The following is a 12,610-nucleotide window of genomic DNA, read 5'->3' on the forward strand; positions in this document are numbered from 1 at the left end:
TTTCCAGGGCGATTCTGCAGCTCCTCGCGGGGCCGTGGGGGACCCCCGGGCGGCAGCGCGGGTGCCGGACCCCGCCTGGCCTGTGAGGGACTGAGACCGGAGCGTGAGCTGGCTCGCCCGAGGACGCACGGCCGGCCGGCGATCGCGCTGCCTGGTCCCCGTCTCGCGACACACGCAAACACGCGCATCCGGGAAAGAAGGTGACGGAGGCGGCTGGAAACGCACTGCGGTTTCCTCCGCTCCTGTCCTTCGGCAGGGCCCCCCCCCCCCGGCAAGCGCCAGGCCCCGCGGGGCCTCGGGCCTGCAGCTCCGCCGGGAGCGGGGTGGCGGGCGCGCACGGACCACACGGCCTCGAGGAGGAGGCAGGCCGCAGCCACGCACACACGCCCAGTGCTGGGACAGGTGCCGTGGGGCCGCGGTCGCAGACAGGCGGGGACTCACCCCGTGCCGGGGGGCGGAGGCGTCCCTGGGGGAGGAACCCGTCCAGTCCGAGGGCCGGGGAGGGAGCACTGGACGGGGCAGGGGGAGCGGCAGACGGAGGGGAAGGTGCTCCAGACCAGGGGGCGAGGGGGGGGCAGGGCTCGGAAGCCCCCATGGCAGGAAGGAACGTGTGGCCCGGGAGGTCCCCAAGGACCCCCAAGAGGACTGCAACGGGGAACCCGGGAGCGACAGAGGGACGTGAGACCGGAGGGGTGGGCGGGGCCGCCAGGCGGGACTCGGCCACATCCAGGAACCGGCCTTTGTCTTAGAAGCCGTGGATATCTGGGGGCTTCGGGAAAATGGGATGGCAGACCCCATTCGCGTTGTGGGAGGCCACACGCAGGGGCTGGATGGGGACAGAGACGCGGAGTCGACGGCCAAGGCCAGCGCCAGGCCACGTGGGGTGCTGCTTGGTGCTGGGAACCCCGACTCCGAGGCCATGCCTTCGGCGGATCCCAGGAGCCTTCTTTTTCTTTAACACGCGGCTTCCCACGATTAGCATTCAGGCCACGGCGCCCCCAGCTGCACCGGCACAGCTGGGGGACCCCCAGCAGCTCGCCCACGCCGCGGGTGACAGACAGCTCTGGAAGGAGCCCGTGTTCCAGATGGAGACGTCCGGCTTAATTTGCGGCTTCTAAATCCGTTGCCGACGCGCCCTTCCGTCATTAAAGATTCATGTGGACTCATCTTAATAGGAAACAACATAACTCAGCCACACCCGTAAAATGACAAATTGCCCTCCCTCGAGAGAAATCCTCAGGCAGAAGCCGTGACTTTCCATCACGCGACCTGGTGGCTGATTTCCACGTGGCCGCGCGGGGTCCCTGCGCGCGGGACAGGAGGCACTTCGCCCCGCCACCCCGTCCGACGCACCGCGCCCCACAGCACGAGCTCAGCTTGTCACCCAGGCGGCCACGGAGACCACCCTTAAAAACCCGCTCAGACAGCAAGTCCTGCCCCCGAGCACGGGGACACCCCCGCCCCCTCGAGTGAACGGCCCAAAAAGCCACGCGGCTGTGCCCCGAAGAAAGCCCGCCTGCGGCTCGAGGCGCGTGGGCCCCGCGTTCCCGCTGACTTCTGCAGGTGGAGGCGCCGTCCCCGGGGGTGAAATGCATGGAATTTGGAGCCTCACGGGCGTGGCTTTGATTTCTAGCCCCTCTGCGGCCTACAGAGTTAGCGCGGTGGCCGGCGGGGGCGAGCGTGAGTGGCCAGCCCGTGTTCAGGGGTCAAGGCCAAAGCCCTCAGGCAAATACCCCGCCTCCGAGCCTCTGAGCCCTGGCCTCACTCTCCAGCGAGAAAGAAAGGGAGAGACCCGTCGATCCTACCGCGTAGCTCATCGTTGGATGTAAACAAATGTCCCGCGTGGGCGTCAGCGGGGCGACCCGCACCCGGAGCGGACGGCGGCCGCGGTGCACGCTCACCCCGCTGGCCGCGACGGCCCGAGGCCCCCGCGCTGCCCTCCCTGCCCGCCCGGGGGGGATGAGCAGGGGAGCCGCCGGGCCGGGAGCTCGCGCCGGGTCGGCCTGGCCCGGGGGCCGGCGCGGGGAGGGGGGCCTTGGGCGCCCTGCTCCCCCCTCGGCTCTGTCCCCATTTTCTCCTCCATAAACCTCAGTCTTCAAATCTAATGTTCTGCTCGAGTCCCAGGCAATCCACTGTGAGACACTGTTATGTTTTTTCCACCTAATTGACTGAGTTGTTAAGGATTTAAGACATTTTATGGCACTTATTAATCTATTGCCAATGTTTAATTTTATGGACAGGAACCAGTTAAAGGCGAGTTGTAAAATTTCACCGCGGCTTCTAGGCCTTTCGTGTGGATCGCGGGCCGCCCGGCGGGGGTGGGAAGGGCGGTCGGACACCGGACGCCGTTTCCCGAGGCCCAAGGCCGGCAGAGGTGCCTGGCGCCCGCCGACCCCCTCGCCCAGCCTGGATGGCGCAGAGAGCGCCCAACGGGCAGAGGCGAGGACAAGCGTCGCCTCCGGTCCCGCCGGGGGCTCCGTGGTAGCGAGCCAGACCCGCTGGGGTCATGCACCAGCGACGGTCCCAAAGCGGAGCCAGGACGGGGACCTCGGCTCCCCTCCCGAAGCCCGAGGAGCTCCCCGCACGAGCGAGCCCGCTCTGCTGCCTGGGGTGCATGCGGACAGCTCACGACGGTGTCGGACCCAAAATCCCACGGACGCCCCACGCGCTCTGGAGCCCTCGGGAGACGCTCTCGGGATGGAGACGGGCGCTGGCCGACGCCTTCCCCCGGGACTCCCGAGGCCCGATGGCCTCAGCCGAGCCGTTCGAAGATGCCCCTCGGGACGGTGTTAGACGTGGCCGGCTCTCGCAGGAAGTGAGCCGGCCGTCCACGACAAAAACCCAGGGCTGGCGCTCACCCCGAAATCCAGCCGTGACCCCTTCGTGCGCCGAACGTGTTAGACGGGGTGCGTCCTCCAGCTCACCGGCGCTCGGGGAGGAGTCCCTGCTCTCTCGGGGACAGTGCAGGGTGCGGACTGCAGCTGGGGCAGGAGCGGCGGGGGGTGGGGAGGCAGGCGAGCTTTCCCTGAGGAGCGGACACTGTGTTGGGATCCGTAGGCTGTGACGAGAGGCCTGGAGGGGCGCCAGTGACGGCATGTCCCCCCCGGCCCCCGCAGGCTCTCCACGCTGGAGGCGGGTCCCCCTCCCGCCCACGCCCCCCGCTGACGGAACCCACAGCCCCCGCGCCAGCCCCGAGGGTCCAATCCAGCCTTGGCCCCTCCCGCTGAACCCGCCTCACAGCAGCTGGATCCCGATTCTCCCCAGTAAATGCCAGTAACAGTCGGCTCTTGGCCGGCCTCCGGGTCAGTGTGCAGACATCACGCGTGCGGTGCGTCGGCGCGGGGCACGGCAGTGTCCAGGGCGCCGGCCCGTCTTCACCCAGGCGGCCACGCCGCGAGCCGCCTCGCGCCCCGCTTTCTTGCAGAGCCTCACGCTCCGTCGTCGGGGTCTGCGCCCCCTCTTAAGAACCTTAAGGTACGATTAGCGTCCTTCCCCCTTTCCCTCTCCTCCCTGAGTCCCGCGGATCCCACCGCGCGGTCGCTGTCCGTTTGCTCTTGTAATTCACCTCTGGCCCCTTCTGGAGGCGAGCAGGGACTGAGAAAGTTCGTTCCCCCATTCCTCATCTGTGGGTGCGTGGCGATCGCCGCCTCGTGTTGGCAGACGCAGGCCACCCGACGCGGAGGGCTTCCGGGAGCGGGGCCCACGGGCCCGCAGGGAGGGCCCGGCCCCCCCACGGCCGGGGGCGAGGCGAGCCGCCTGGACCCACGTCTGGGCAAAGGGCGCGAATGCGCGGGCCGCGCGGCGTGAGCGCGGGAAACAAACGTGGAGCACGAGGAAGGACGAAGGCGGGAAGTCGGCCCTGGAGCCCGAACGCGGCGGGTCCGGGGACGGGGTTGAACCCGGGTTTCCGGTCCCCCCTTTACGCTTCGCTCCCCCCTTTCTCTTCCAGGAGGAGACTCCCGCGCCGTCGCCGTCACCGGCGGGTGCGCGCACGCGGTCCCCACGGACCGCGGCGTGGGGCCCAGGCGCGCGCGGTTCCGCCAGGTCTGCTGTGAGTCCGCGGGGCCCAGGCGCCCGCGCCTCCGCTGCACCCGCTGTGAGAAGGGGAAGCGGATGTGCACCCTCCGGTGTCGCCACCAAACTCGTCCTCCGGATGCGCGGTCCCCCGTCCGCGCTCGGTGGCACGAGACCAAGACCGCCTCCTGCTTTGCCGTCTTCGGGGCCGGCGCGATCCGTGCAGAATTCAGACGCCTCCGTGCCGTGGGACGGTGGGCGCCCCGCCTGCGAGCGGGGTGAGCGCCTCCCGCGGGCCCCGGCCGCCCCGCGGTGCTCTCGGGCCGGGCGTCGTCTTCCCGTTCGCTGAGGGATTCGCGTCCTTCGCATCGACTCCCAGGGATCGTTTGCCGAGAGGACGGTTCGCGTGCAGCGTGTCCGTCCGTCGCCTCCAGTCGCGTTTTCTGGTTCGTCAACGTCGACGGTTTCACTCACGCGTCCCGTGAGGTCACGCGAGGTCACGGCCAGACCCCGCGCATCCAGCCTGAACCGTGTGCTCAAGGCATGACCTTGAGTTGAACATCGTCTCTCCCCCAGCGCACACGCACATGGATGTGCACATGCACACACGTGTGCACGCACACGCACATGTGCACACACGTACGCACGTGCACGCGCACTCACCCCTTGGGGGGGCCTGTCAGGAGAGCAGGACATTTGGAGCCCCGGTGTTGGGTGCCCAGGTCACAAAGATGTAAATTCCGCAGAGAAGGAACGGGCGGAGAACATGGCTCTGGCCCGGGCGTCACGCGGGCCTCCGCCACAAGGCACCGAGGTTCTCGCCTCTCTTCCGATTCGAATCGAGCGGCCGCCCCCATTGCCCCTTTGGAGGGAGGGAAACGCATTCTTTGTGCAAAGAGCTCGCCCTCCCGACTGCTCCGGCCACGGCCGGCACACAGCGCCTCATCCAGACCCCGAGGGGGCACGGGCCCTTCGCGTCCACTTCCTCACGAGCAGGCACAAAGGCCGGTCTCTGGGCGGCTCTGAGAGGAGCCGTCGACCCAGCTCGCATGTCTGCCGCGCTCTGCCCGGCGCCGTTTCCCGCTGCCCGGAGACGGGGCCCGGGCCGGACACGGGCGTCGTGTATGCTCCCGTCCACTCTGACCTCCTGTTAAGCTGCCAGCAAAAACGGCCTTTGAGCTGGGAAGTCACGGCGGGCCCCCCGCGATGGCCCGTCACGGGGCGCGTCGGCGAGCGCATAGGAGACCCACACGCCAGCAGGCGCTCATCGTTACGCACCCTGGATGACCTGGTCGGCGTTACGGGCGGCTCTGCGCCCGACGCCACGCGAGGCCGTGGCCCGAGCCGTCTCTGGGAGGACGGATAATACGCGACGCTGATCCTCGAGGTGGGCGGCGGGCATGCGAGGGGGGCCCGAGCGCCCACGCGGAGCTGGCCGGCCGGGAGACCAGGAGGCAGGGCTGGCCAGGGAGAGGAGGCGGGGAGCCCGCTGAGCCCCGGGCGCAGGAGCGAGGCCGGCGTCTTGCAGATGGGGCTGCGGAGCCCCCGGCCGTGGAAGGAGCTGGATCGAGGTGAAGCATGATGAGGTTGACACGAAACGGCCAGGCCACCGCAGCTGCCGCGCGGCCAGGGCGGGACCAGGGGCCCCAGGAAAGCCCGGAGGCCGACGCGGCGGCGAGTCGAGGAGCCGACGGCGGGCGCGGACCACCTCCTCGCGTCCAGCACGGTGGCTCTGGCCAGCAGGTGCGCCCGGTGACTCGGGAGCCCCAGAGGAGGAGCAGCAAGATTCAGACTCTCCGCCAGCTGCAGGCACTCCCCTCATTTGGAAAATGAGACATTATAAAGACCATTTTCCTGAAGAATCAGGAGCTTCCGTTTTAATGAAGGCTGAAGTCTGAATGATGTTATTTTAGCCGGGGACTTTGTTTCTGCCAGTGGCTTTTAACTAATTACCGTAAGTGCTGTCCGTTTAGACGTCCACTGTAATTCCAGTCCCTATTAGAGTGTAAGCGAGGCCTTATCTTTGCCTCGAGCAAATGTTTATTCATAGGATGTGACAGTGCATCACAGACATTGTCATACCAAATAGACGGGTTTTGTGTTACATTGTGTGCGGTGTGAATGAGCCAGAAGCAATTTGCCGAACAGGAAGTGCGTTTAAAAAGAATTTTAAATCTTAAGAGAAACCGGTTGCTGCTGTGTGGTGGCCGCGCCTTGCATTCCGCGTTCTCGTCTGGAAGAACTACGAGCCGCTGACGCTCTGGAGGGGGGCTCAGGGCGGCGCTGCTCCCCGTCCTCGTGCAGGAGCGGCGAGGACCCCGCCGCCTCCATCCGGCACTCCGCCTTCCATCGGCAAAGATGTTGGCACCTGGCAGGTCCATTTGGAGCCGTAAGGAAGGCAAGCTGGCATGGGGTGGGCCTGGCGTAAACGCTGGCGTGCTTAGGCTTCAGAAGGACACTTTCCGGAGCCACCGAGGGGAGCGGCACATCTGCGGGGACCCGGGAGGGAGCGCCTCTCCCCGCCCAGGCCGGGCGCGTCTGCAAGCGGGCAGATGTGTCTGACGGAGACGGCCAGCCTCATTTGCAGTTTCTGAAGCTGGAGAGACACCATGTTCTGTCATTAAACATTCATTTAGGACCATCTTAATCGGGAACAATGTAACACGGCCATGTACCTGGATGACAAATGGCACTTTTTGTGCATGAAATATTAAAGCAACAGCCACTGATGCGTCTCCGTCTGACCAGTCTGGGAAGGATGAGTTCGGATAAAAAATAAAAATTAAAAAAAAAAAAAAAAGTTCTCTGTTTCCTCAGAGGTGCGTGAGGCCGATGCTGCCCTGTGCTCGCTGGCGTGGGACAAGAGTGAGCAATGTGCAAGGTGCAGGGCGGTTGTTCTGGAAGGTTCCTGGGAGACATCCTGAACACTTGAGAATAAATGGAAGAAAGTTGGGGGCGGCCTCAGCAACCGGCTACTCTTACATGTTGAATTTACCCCAAAACGAGCTTCATTTTTAAACTTATCGCGTGTATCCGGCTTTCTCCAGCGCCGTTTCGGAGTGTCTGTAGGCGCTACACTTCACGAAGTGTTGTTCTCACCCAAAGGTATATCTGCTTAAAACCCGGGCTTATGGCGCGTGCAGCGATTATGACTCTGGGCTCGAAGACCAGCCAAACCTGCATTTAATTCCGCAACTCGAAGCCCCCGCGATCATTGTGGAAGCCTGGATGTTTTCAAAATAATTCGATGGTTCATAGAAAAGTCACTCGTTGAATTTTTAATGTAAAAATAAAACTAAACAGAACATCTGGGAACCGGTTACAGTCGCGAGACTAGCTGGCTTGAAAGGCTGTGGCCAGATGTTCGTGGGACAAGGCGCAGGACCCCGGCCGCAGGAAGTCGCTCTTGTGGGACAGCGCCTCGGGGCACCGTTCTTTACACAGAGTGCCCGCTGTTTCCCAACCCGGCGTGGGGTGGGCCCAAATGTTCGTTCCACCGAAGGAGGTCAAATTTTGACAGATAACCTGTTTGATCGCTGTGCAGAAGGAGGTGGACGCGGGACAGACGCGGCCACAGGGAGAGAAGTGGGAACCGTCGCTGAAGCCCCGACGCTGGGGTCCCCGCGTGGGCTCTGCTCTCCGTGTCCCCGCGTGGGCTCTGCTCTCTGCATCCGCCTCACCGGCACGTCTGCTTCCCACGAGGGCCCCGGTGAGTGAACCGGGAAGCCACACTCGACCTTTGCCGCCTCGTTTGACCTTCGCCGCCGCACTGAAGGCCCCGTCTCCAAACACGCTCGCGCCGGGGGTGGGGGGGGGGGCGGCTGTTCCACGTGAACTTGGGAGCCACGTGATTTGGTCCCCAACACCCCCCGACACACCTCGAATCAAAATCTGCAGGAAGCATGCCTCTTTCATGTTTTAGTGACTTTAAGTGTTTCGACTCAGGTAGAGTCGACGTACAATAAATTTCACGTATGCAAAGCATTCGATGTGACACATTTTGACATATTTACTGCCAGTGAAACCGCTACCACGCACTCGAGAGGCAAGACGCTAATCACCCCCAAAAGTTTCAGGGTGCCACCTCGCGACATTTCCCTCCTGCGCCCCCACCAGGCAGCCACGGACCCGCTTCCCGATTCTTTGTGTCTGGCAGGACCTGACGTGATTGGATTTCAGAGCACGTGTGGTTCCGGGCCGGCTTGTCCCCCCCCGCGTCGCCGTCTCGGGGTTCACGCCTGTCGCGTGTCCCCCTGGCTTCCTCCGGCGGCGCTGGCATGCCCGTCTCCTCCCCCGAGCGTCTCGTCCGTCGGTACCGTTCCACTTAAATCAGGTCTTTCATAAGCAGAGTCCTATGCAGTGTTACCTTTTTCAACACAATCTGACGATTTGGGCCCTTCCGTGTGGGTGTTTAGGCCATTTGTTTGAATATGATTAACGACACGCTTGGATGTGCGTCTATTACCTTACTGTCTGTCGTCCATCTCCCCTGTTATCTGTTCCTTTTTCCTTTTTTTCTGTCTTATTTTGGATTTCTATTTCATCTCCTTTGTTTGCTAATCAGCTATAACTTTTTTTTATTTTAGCGGTCACTTTTGGGTTTATATACTGCACTTCGTGCGCAGTTTAAGAACCTTAAAAAAAAAAGCGAAATTGCATCTCTCTCCTCCCAGCCTTCATGCGACGGTCGGGCATTTTACTCTACATATGTTATAACCCCAAAACATATTGTAGTTATTTTTAAAATTTTTCTTTTAAAGACATTTACATGTAAACGCGCACACACACATGCACACTCACACGTGCACGCACACGCATGTGCACGCACACTCACACGCACATGCATGTGCACATGCACGCGCACACGTGCACACACAGGCACACACGCACACACGCATGTCACACGCACACATGCACACACGCACACACGTTTCTTAGTGCACCCAGCACTCCGGCGTTCTGCGCCTGTGGATCTACATTCCCGTCTCGACTCCTGCCCACACTTCTTGTAGCCTGTGTCTGCTGCTGCCGACGCATTCTTTCGGCTTCGGCTGTCCAGAAGAGGCTTTAATTTGCCTTGGTTCTGTAAACACGCTCTCACCGGGCGTGTGACTCCAGCTTGGCAACATGTGTTCCCTCGGTGGTTTGACGACGTCGCCGCACTGGCTCCTGCTGCTCCGAGTTCGACGGCAAACCCGCCGAACCCGCATCTGCGTGTCTCTGGACCTGTGTCTTATCTCCTCTGATCGCTTTTAAGATTCTTCTCGTGATTACCGGTTCCGAAGCGCCGATACTGGCACGCCTTAACTCATCTTTAACTAAAACATGTTTCTGCCGTTTCACGTTTCTTTGAGCTCATTGGGCCTTTTGGATCTGCGGGTCTAGGATTTTCATCAAATTCGGAAGAATTTCGGCCGTCGCGTCTTCGAATACGCTTTCCGCCTCTCACGCTCTCTTCCCCGGGGACTCCGGTTATACACGTATCAGGCCACTGAGAGTCTTCCTACCGCTAACCAGAGTCCTTAATTCTTTTTCTCTGTGTGTTTCATTTTAGATTTTATTGCTACCTTTACAGTCACTGTTTTTTTTTCTTCTGCAGTGGTTATTGGCCATTTATCTCATCTAGTAAATTTTTGTCCTGAACACTGTAGTTTTCATCTTTAGAAATTTTACTTTTTTTTTTTTGTAACTTCTATGTCTTTACTTAAATTTCCGAGCCTAGAATGGAGTTCAAATAATTATTTCAGCATCCGCATCTGCTAATTCTATGATCTGGATCAGTTCTGGGTGCATGTAAATTTTTTTTTTTTTTTCCCTGTCCCATGTGTCACAATTTCTGCTTTTGCATGCCTGGGAATTTATGATTAGATTTGAGGCATTGTACATTTTACCCTTTGGGGTCATATGTGTTTATTCGGAAATGGTTTAATGCTTTGCAGTCCTGTTTGTGAAGCGAGTTAGTTTAGACCAGAGCAGCGTTTGGTCTCGGGCTGATCATCGCCCACTACGACAGAAAGACCCCTGTGTGTGATCTACCCACTGTCTTCTGCGTAACGAGGTTTTCCAGTCGGGCTGGCAGCAGGAGACCCTGTTCCTGGCCCAGATACTCCCGTGATTCTTTCGAAGGTCCCCAAGCGTTTCTCGAGCGCAGCCGGAGTGGCCTGACTGGTAGCAAACGTGATTCTCCACGGGGCGCCCACTCCCGGCGTCGGGCAGGGCGCCTTCCTGGGCTTCTCGGCCTTCGTACCCTGGACAGCACTCTCTTTGCTTCCTACGAAACCTGGCCAGACCCTGTCGGATCTTGTTTCTAAGGCTCCGAGCAACCGCTCAAGTCGGATGAAAGCAAAAAGGTAAGCGGTCTATTACGCGAGACGACAGTTTTTCCATTTGTCCCAATTACATGACACGGAAAACAAGCTCTTTGAATAAAATGCAGAGCCTTAGGGAGAGACACACGTGCATCACCCATCCTGCAGGGAACCAGGGTTTCTCTCAGGGTTTTCGTGGACTCTCGAGGTCGGCAACCTGCGATTTCCACAGACAAACCCGTGCCCAGCATCCATGGCAGAGTCGCGACCTGGCTCAGAGGGACATAAAGTGGAAGACACAATTACACGGTGTCTGAGCAGCGTCTCGGGGCCCCCGGGACATCTACAATTCCCCGGGACCCCGTACGTCCTCAGCAGCACCTTTGTATTCGAATAACCTTTAGCCACACACGGCTCCTTCCTCTCAGGATGCTCGAGACAATTTCACTTGGTTAATGGAAACGTACAGGCCCTTGTCATTACGGCAACAGAGCATCCACTTCTTTGAGTCTCATTATGGGGACGATTTGCTGGCTGCCAACCTAGAGGCTATATTCATCAGCTCCTTTATTCATCAAACATGTACCAAGCGCCATCGGCGCTCTGGGTACGTTGCCAGGCCGGGGTTAAAATAAAAACACCGTTTCCGCTTTCTAAACAAGCCCTTCTCACTCAGAGGGGCCCCATAAGAAAGCTCCTCGGGCACAGGCTGAACGCGTACGCAGGGTCATTTATTATTTCAACACAGGCCTGCGGAATCCGTGTCCCGTGCCAAGTGCTGGTCCAGTCTCCACGTAGACGGCTGCCAATCATCGCTTGGCCTTGGTTTCTGTGATTCTGGTGCGTTCCGCCCTCCTCCTGACTGTCGGCAGTCCTTCCAAGCTCCTGCGGCTGCTGTCCTGACGATACGTACGGGGGAGCTAATTTGACAAGGATCTCTCACTGTAATGGCCACACGGACCCGGCACCGAGCGGCAGCGTGCTGCGGGGTGGACGTGGCAGGACCGGGCCCTATCCGGCTCTGTGCAAGGCAGCCCGGTCCCCCCACACTGTCCCTCACGGAAGACGCGGGGCCGGAGCCCGGAGCGCCGACCGACGCTGGGATAGAGACTCCCGCGAACCGGGTGATCAACGAAGGGGACGGAAAACGTCAGGGCGGCCGACTGTGGCAAGCAGTGACTCGCTGGGCGGGAGCGAAGCGTGGACCGACCGCTAACCGTGAGCGTGGTCTCCCACGGTTTCCGTTTCGGGAAATGACGACGGCGAAGCCAACCGACGTGTTTCCGCCAGCCTAGCGGGTCTCAGTCTGCAGCAGGACTCGCCTGTCCCCGTCGAGCAGGAGAGCCGGACACGCGCTGAGCCCATAGGGAGCTTAGGGCCGAGTGCGGCGCGTGGACTCACCAGCCCCAGCCACACGGCCGTCCCTCATCCGCCGAGCGTTTGCCGACATTTCGAGCGTTTGTCAACATTTCGAGCGTTCTGCCGGGGCTTCGGGAATTCCGAAGGGGCCGCCTAAGCAAAGCACCGGCAGGCAGCAGGCGCTCGACACGGGTTTGCCGCGTGAATGAAGGAAAGGGCGAGCGGGCGTGTTCGCGACCAGAAGACGCCGCGTGTGAAGAGAACGTTCCCTACGAGCAGCAGTGTGTTCAGGAGGCGCGGGAAGCGGCAGGAGCCGGACCCGGCGGCGGGGAGGGGGGCGGCGTGGTTCGCGTGGGGCCCGGGGGTGTGCGGGGCAGGGGGAGGGGGGTCCGGGTTCACAGGCGGGGGCATCTCGCGGCGGCCACGGTCCTGGCTGGGGACCTGAGACTCTCTCCTGGGGCAAAGAGAAACGATCGACAGTCGCCGAGCCGCGGTGTGCGGCGAGGGTGTCCCCGCTCACCACCCGCGCCGCCTGCTGGTGCCGGGGCGAGCGGTCGGCGCGCGGCCGGGGTTCTCCCACGCCGTGGAACCTGCCGGGTGCCGGCGCAGAGAGGAAGCGATTATGAGAACCGGCTTGTGTAATTACGAAGGCCGCGAAGACTCGTAATCTGCCGACCGTGACCGGGAGACCCAGGAGGGCCCGTGGTCTGAACCCGAAGGCCCGAGATCTAGACATGTCAGGGGAGGGAGACCGATGTCCAAGTTCAAGGCGTCATCGGGCCTTTTTGTTCCGTTCGCGCCCCGAACGGGGTCGGCGAGGCCCACGCACTCCGGGGAGGGCGAGCGCGTTCCCGAGGCCACCGGCTCCGATGCTGACCTCGTGCGAACGCCCTCACAGACACGCCCAGGGACAGGGCTTAACCAGACAC

Source organism: Rousettus aegyptiacus, unplaced genomic scaffold (assembly GCF_014176215.1).
Source record: "Rousettus aegyptiacus isolate mRouAeg1 unplaced genomic scaffold, mRouAeg1.p scaffold_m13_p_1, whole genome shotgun sequence".
NCBI classification, from domain to species: Eukaryota; Metazoa; Chordata; class Mammalia; order Chiroptera; family Pteropodidae; genus Rousettus; species Rousettus aegyptiacus.